This window comes from Calliphora vicina, chromosome 3 (assembly GCF_958450345.1).
Source record: "Calliphora vicina chromosome 3, idCalVici1.1, whole genome shotgun sequence".
NCBI classification, from domain to species: domain Eukaryota; kingdom Metazoa; phylum Arthropoda; class Insecta; order Diptera; family Calliphoridae; genus Calliphora; species Calliphora vicina.
Genome location: NC_088782.1, coordinates 60,521,018 through 60,528,392, shown reverse-complemented (window position 1 = coordinate 60,528,392; position 7,375 = coordinate 60,521,018).

The window sequence follows — 7,375 nt, the reverse complement described above, 5'->3', positions numbered from 1 at the left end:
GGAAGAAAATAAACAGACACCTTCACCACTTGAACCAATAGTAGAAAAATATGTATGAAATGTATATGATTGAGGAGGCCACCGAGCTCTCATTTGCAATCATGAGACGATCCAACGATGTTCAAACGTTGGGTATTCCTTGTAATATAATTTTAATTAGAAAAACGAACAAAAACAAAAAAAAAATGGCAAAATAAATGCGTGGGCTGAATAGAAATGAATTAAAAAGCACTTAATTTTTGTTTTACTTTATTAAAATCATTTACGCAGACAGGCATTTCAAAAATATTTGCGAATAAGTGTGAGCATTCGTACGAGAACTCTCATGTAGTGATTTTTATTGATAAATGTTTTTTAAAGTGAAATTTGAATATTGAATGATTTAGTGTTGACATGACTACACGCCGCCAAACAAATAATTACCCAAATTTATTGATTCATTATTTTAAAGATCATGTAATTTGCCGACGGAGCAAAATAAAAAGCATTTAGACTCGTCTACAAAAACAAACTGCTGCTTCCATCATTGTATGTATAGTACATGATATTTCGTCAATAAATAATATTTATTTATTTATTTTGTTGGTACACAAGTAAAACAATATTTATTTTAAGGCGCCATTGGTTATTATTATAATAGAGCCAAGTCGACCTAGTAGTACCCTTCTTACATATCTTCATTATTTGCGCTAGTTTCTTTATTTTTTTAAAGCAATTTTCATAGTTTTCCATTTCTAGGACTTTTTCGTTTCTTTATTATTATTTAAAATGTTTTCCAAAAGTCGACGAGTATGTACGTTATATTGGTATTGTATTTCAATGTTCTGCGAAATAATATCATTCAGATAATCCGATTTATAAGAAACTTCCAAATGTTGGGCGCTGCTGATCTCACAAGAATCAATGATTCATCATGCTTAATATATTTCTTGTACAGTTCTTACGCTTGACTGATAATCAGAAGACCTAAATATAAAGGGAGTTTTTTAAGCCCGATAGAACTTTTTGACATTTATGATCAGTATACTCTCGCAATTAATTATGAATAGATTGACCCTTGACAACGCTACCAAATTCTCCAAATTTACTTTACAATCCACAATATAACTTCAAGTTTTATCGGTCTTTAAAAAACACTATTTGTTAAGATAAATTCAAATTCACTAGGTTTTATATTAGTCCAAACTCAATCCAGAAAATAATTCCCTTTATTATTCTGGATCGTATATCATCTGTTGTTGAAGCTTGCCTACTTGCCACGATTATCAACTCTTTGAGAATAATCGTGGAACAACCAATAGAATGGAACTCACTACTGTTTATAATTTTTGTCGATTTTGAACGTGCATTCTCGACGCAATAAACAGAGAAGCTATCTAGAATTGTCTTAGTAATGTGGGAATTCCAGAATGTAAAGCCCGTTTCAAGTGTGTGGATAGTGATAGTTTATATATTCACTGAGGAGTAAGACAAGGTTTTGTTCGATCGCCAAAACTATTTTTCCTAGTACTGGATCTGGCAATGTCGAAGACAAACACTGAAACTTCGGATGGCATCCAAGGGAATCTTAATTATAGTGGTGCCTCGATAGTCTAGGCAATAGTGTGCCGTAGCATAAATCTGAGGGTTGCGAGTTCGATTCCCGCCAAAGACTCTGGGCGTATCTGCAGACAAACCAAAAGGCTTCATAGTTTGTGTTTCTTAAAATAAAAATTAAATGCCTACATGACTTTGACTTGCTGGTGATCTGTGTTTAATGTCGCATACATTTGTTGGCATCCAGGATAAGATGAACAAATTATATGAAAATGGCCTCAAAGTTGGGTTAAAGATCAACTTACGTAAGACAAAATTTATGCGAATTTCGACCAACAACAACACTCAAATAACTGGTGATAACATTGAGCAAAACACTGACTTAAGTTATCTAGGTAGTGTGATAATTAATGTGATGTTAAAAGCCTTATCAATAAAGCCCGCTTCTCTTTGCAGAATTTGCAGTCTTCCACATATATCCAAAAAACAAAAAATCCGAATATTGAATACAAGCGTAAAATCGGACTTGGTTTAACGGAAGTGAAGCCTGTAAGATTGCAAACTCAATCTACAAGAGACCGTAAGTATTTGTGAACAAATTTTTAAGGCGTATCCTAAAAATATTCTGGCCACAGGGTGTAAGTTACCAAGATCCAAAGTTGCAACTCAATGCCAATATAAATCCGTCGAACAAAATGGCAGCGGATTGATCATTCCCTAAGAGAGGACAACACGGATATAGTCAAATCATGTTTACAGTAGAGTCCCCAGGGGCATCGGAAACGTGATCGTCCAAGAATAACCTGTCGAAGATCGCTGGAAGAAGAGTTTAGAAGCAAGGGGTTATCATAGGCATAACTCAGACATCATGACATTTTTCGAATTATTTTTTTAATTTTTTTTAATTTCAAAAAAAATTGTTTGTCTTTTAAAAAATATTTTTTTCCGATTTTGACCCATTGTAGGTCCAACTTACTATGGTCTTATATACGTCGTTGCAAAGGTCTTTGAAATATCTATCATTAGATATCCATATTGTATGTATTAATGACATAATAATTCAGATATAGCTCAAAAATCCAGGTTGTCCTGGGTTTTTTCTCATATCTCGGGCATTTGTGGACCGATTTTGCTGATTTTGAATAGAAAACTTCTCGAAAGCATGTCTGACAGAATTATTGAAGATTTTGATCCCGAAGATCTTCAGAAAATTGATTTCAACAGACAGACGGACATGGCCTAATCCACTCCGGAAAATTATATTGTGGAAATTACAAACTTATATATACCCTTCTCACGAAGGTGAGAAGGTCGGATCCAGGAGAAAAAGGAAACCGAAAAGTTTTAATATATAAAAGGAAAAAAAGAAAAAGACCTGGATTTGTGCCTGAGTCCATAAAATATAATACGACTGTAATCGGATATAGATCAATTTCAAACGATGTTATGCTGATGGAAAATATGGAGATTTTCGCACGACACTGGCTCCAAATATACCTTTAGGGTTGTAATCGAATGGTTACATACGTGTTTATAAACCACGGACTTTTTAAAAAACCGGTTTGTCGGTTCCTAGAGGTAATAAAACATTCCCTTCACGCCACCTTCATCATCCCAATTAGAGTGTCCAAAAAACCGGCAAATTTTAAAAACCGGTTTCCGGTTTAACCGAAAAGGTGTCTTTTTGAAAAAACCGGTTTTGATTATTTTCTTTTAAAAAAGCCGGTTAAACGGTTTCGGTTTTTGACTTCAAAAAAACCGGTTAACCGGTTTATATTAAATTTTTATTTAATATGAAAAAGTACTCCTTAAATTTATTTTTATTTGTAGACGAGAATAGGAAATGTGTTAAGAATTGTGTACTAAATCTTCGGAAATTTTGCATTTTTGAATTCTTAAGGCTCTATCTTTATGCAAGTATTTTATATATTTTAAGAAATATTGTCAAATGCTATAATTTTCTATAAAATAAATCAATATTTTTAAAAATCGTATCAAAGTTTTTCATAAATATGTTTGAATGAGCTTTAGAAAATATATACTTCATTAAAAACGCTTAAACGTCTTACAAAACCCGGTTTGTCAAAAAACCGAGAAGTTAAAAAAACCGAAACCGGTGGAGTTTAAAAAGATGAAAAAACCGGTTGACCGGTTTTCGGTTTTGGATACTCTAATCCCAATATCTACCCATTTCCTAAAGAATTTGCTCAGCATATATTGTTTTAAAAGGACCTCTCAAATTCCTTTAATGCTTATAGATGCAATAGAGCAGTGGTCGGCACTCATAGCAACCATGGGCAGCATATGATTGGTTATTTACATGTAAACAACACGAACGTCAACGAAGTTTATATAAAATATCAAAAATCACAATCAACAGCTGCTCGGATTACAACAGAGAAATAAAGTTCATGACATGTTATTATAATCAAAGTTTTATGTTGTATTGATGCTGATCACTGTAATATAGTGCTATAATAGTGATAGGCAATTACTCAGGAGCACTACAAGAACTTTGACACACTTAAAATTTTGTTGGTGTATTTTTTTTTAACAAAAACAAACTGCGAAGCGTTTTGCTTGTCTGCAGCTACACCCAGAGTCTCTGACGGGAATCGAACCCGCAACCCTCAGCAAGCTATCGACTGGTCTATCGGGGCACCCCTTTATGATTCTCAACCAATTGTTCTCCACACTTTTAACAGTTGCCACCTTTTGATTTGACCTACTGAAATGGATCAATTTCTCCAGCTGCCATTACCACTCAGTGACTCTAACTCAATGAATTAAATGTTTGCTAAATGAAGAATTTGTTCACTTCCATTGTTATGGTATCGGTACGATCAAGTTCGCAGCACAAAGTGATTATGTACTTCTTTTCGATTAATGGATTATTTTTTTTAATTTTACAACAAAAATTTAAGAGACCTAACTAAATATTGACAACGATGTAGGGTACAAGTTTTTCCAAACAAATTTTGAAAATATCAGAAAAAAACACAAACCAAAACTAAACAGTATTGTTTTTGTTTTATTTTTAATATGTATTTTTGTATATTATTTTCGGAACACACACTCAACACTAAACTAAAATAAAACAAAAAACTGAAAGAACATAATTTAAAACATTGAACTAAATTTTGTTTAAAGTTGTTTTTTGTTCTTAATTTCTTTCGGTTTTTATGTTTTTTTTTTTGTTTGATTTTAATTATAAATAAATGATTTATTTTGTCAGATTCTATATTTTTATTTGCCCACAAAACACACGCGTAATTGAGGTTTTATTTTATTATTAAAAAAAAAAATACTTTGAATTTGTTTTTTTTTTTTAAGATAATTTGTTTCTTAATAAGTATTATTTATGAAGCGTTTAATTAAAACATTTGTTGTTTTCTATATTTAAACCATTAATTACTTTTTTTTGTGTTGCAGTCCGTATTTTCTTTTATATTTTTCTTAATTTGTCTACAAAATGAAATATTTGAAACATTTTCTTTACAAGAATAAACACTTAAAATAAATAGAGTTCAATGCTCTATTTTTTCGTTTGTTCTTTACAAAATTAAAAGATTTTCCGCACAAATCGTACAAGTGATCTGTCTACCAGATCTCCCGAGAGTCAACTGAGGAAAATTTATAAGTTTTCTTCTTGCCGGAAAATGTCTGGTTTGTTTGTTGGTTTGTATAAAGTTTTCTTGAGAGTTTATTTCTTACTGGTGGTGGTGGCGGTTGTTGTTGTTTTTTGGAGAAAAACATTTCAATACTGAGAGTATTGAGTTTAAGTTTTGTACATGATTTGGGGAAACATGTTTGAATTTTTAATATAGTGAGTATTGCAATTATTTGTTTAGAAATAGAAATGAAATAGATGATTTTGTAACAGTTACGATCAGAATTTGTATGTACTATATGTGTAGCTAGCAGCTAGCTACGTACTCAGTATGGGTCAATTAAATTTTCGTGAATGAAAATTTTGGTATTATTTAATATTTGAATATATGAACATTTGTTTAGAATGCCAATTAAATAACTAATTCTGTGTTTACTGATAATATTAAATGTATATTAGCATTGATGTTTAGAGTGGCAATCTGTTGAGACAAGGCTTTTTTCTCCTTCGTTTAAATAATAATCTTTCCTCGAGAACATTATTATACAGTCTGAAAGTATTAAAATATTGGTTCAAAATTTTGGATATTTTGCTGAAATTTACACTCAAAGTGCACGCTTGTACGCACATACAATTTTCTGAAAATAAGCGAATAATAAAAATAATCCATATATGAGCGATATCTCATTTTGTTCCAATTACATGTGGCTTTGCGATAAAGCAATAAATCTGTGCAATTTCTGCCGTTTTCTATTTTTCATGATTTTTTTAAAACAAAAAAATTAGCTATTTTCACGTAAAAAATATATTTTTTACTTCAATTTGTTATTATAACTCCGAAACTACTGAGCCCCGATTGAAACGCAATATATCGAGCCCTTAGCGCCTAATTATCGTAAGCGACAAAACACAAATTTTACAGGAGGTTTTTTTTGATTATTTTGAAATTTATACATAGAATTAAAAATGTTATGTTGCGATCAAGGCGAATTTACTGTACAGGTGGCGTTAACAGCACAGCTGATTTACTTTTTTTTTCTTCGCCTTGGGGGCAAACTTGTCATAAATTGTTTACAAAACAAATTTATTTTATGCCTTAAATTGTTTTGTTTACCTTTTTAGCTTCAAAAAAAGTTTATAAGATCTTTTAAAATTAGTGTTTTGATCTTGGAAATAACAATTTATGCCACGTGAATACATTTGGAGCATTAGCGCTACCATTTTCACCGCAAACTGTGCCACCATTAACCGAGCTTCCAGGAGGCACCCGTATTTTATCAGTTTCTTTTATTTGTTTTAGTATTTTTCGATGTTTTCTCTGGACAATTGCTGATCACTAGCAAATAAATTTAAACTTTGGTAATGTCTTCTTAATATTAATTAGCGTTGGTGTAAAATTTACGTTATTTTTATTGGCTTTATTACTATTTTTACTTAATTTTTTTTTATTAAATTGATTATTTTTGTTTTTTTTTCACAAATTTTTGTTTTGTTTTTTTTGACACATTTGCCCCTGAAACAACAATAAAACATAATGTTGTTTTTGCTATGTTGTACTTGTTGTAATATCAACGCCACCTGTACAGTAAATTCGCCTTGGTTGCGATATAATATAATTTCGTTCAAGCTATTTGTCTATTTTTCAAAAATATTTATAACTTTTGACAATTAAAAATTCATGGAATACTTTATAGAAAAATATGACAAAAAATGTTTTTTATTGAATTTTTCCATAGACAAATTTTTCGAATTGAAATTATATTTTTATTTATAAACTAGCTGACCCGGTGCGCTTCGCCACCCCAATTAGAAGAAAGAAATAGTACTATCAAGTCTCACTTTGTGAATCTAATTGTAAATGTCTAATTTCATATTTCTGGGTCCATTATTATAGAAAATGCAAAATGTGTTCCTAATTTTAAATTTTTAGGTTTATTATTATAAAATATTCAAAAAGTACCATTGCAATAAGGAAATAGTACCATTGATTATCAAGTTTGAATTTTAGATTTGTATATCATTTCCTATATTATCAACTAATTTTGTTTCTATAATACTTAAGATTTAATAAATTATCACAAAACCGAAACCGATCGGTTTTTAATTTTTTAAAACCGAAACCGCGGCTTTGGAAACTCTAGGTCCATTATTATAGGAAATCCAAAAAAGTACCCTTAGAATATATAAAAAGTACCAAAAATCCCCCACTCACTCGGGTCCATATAAGCT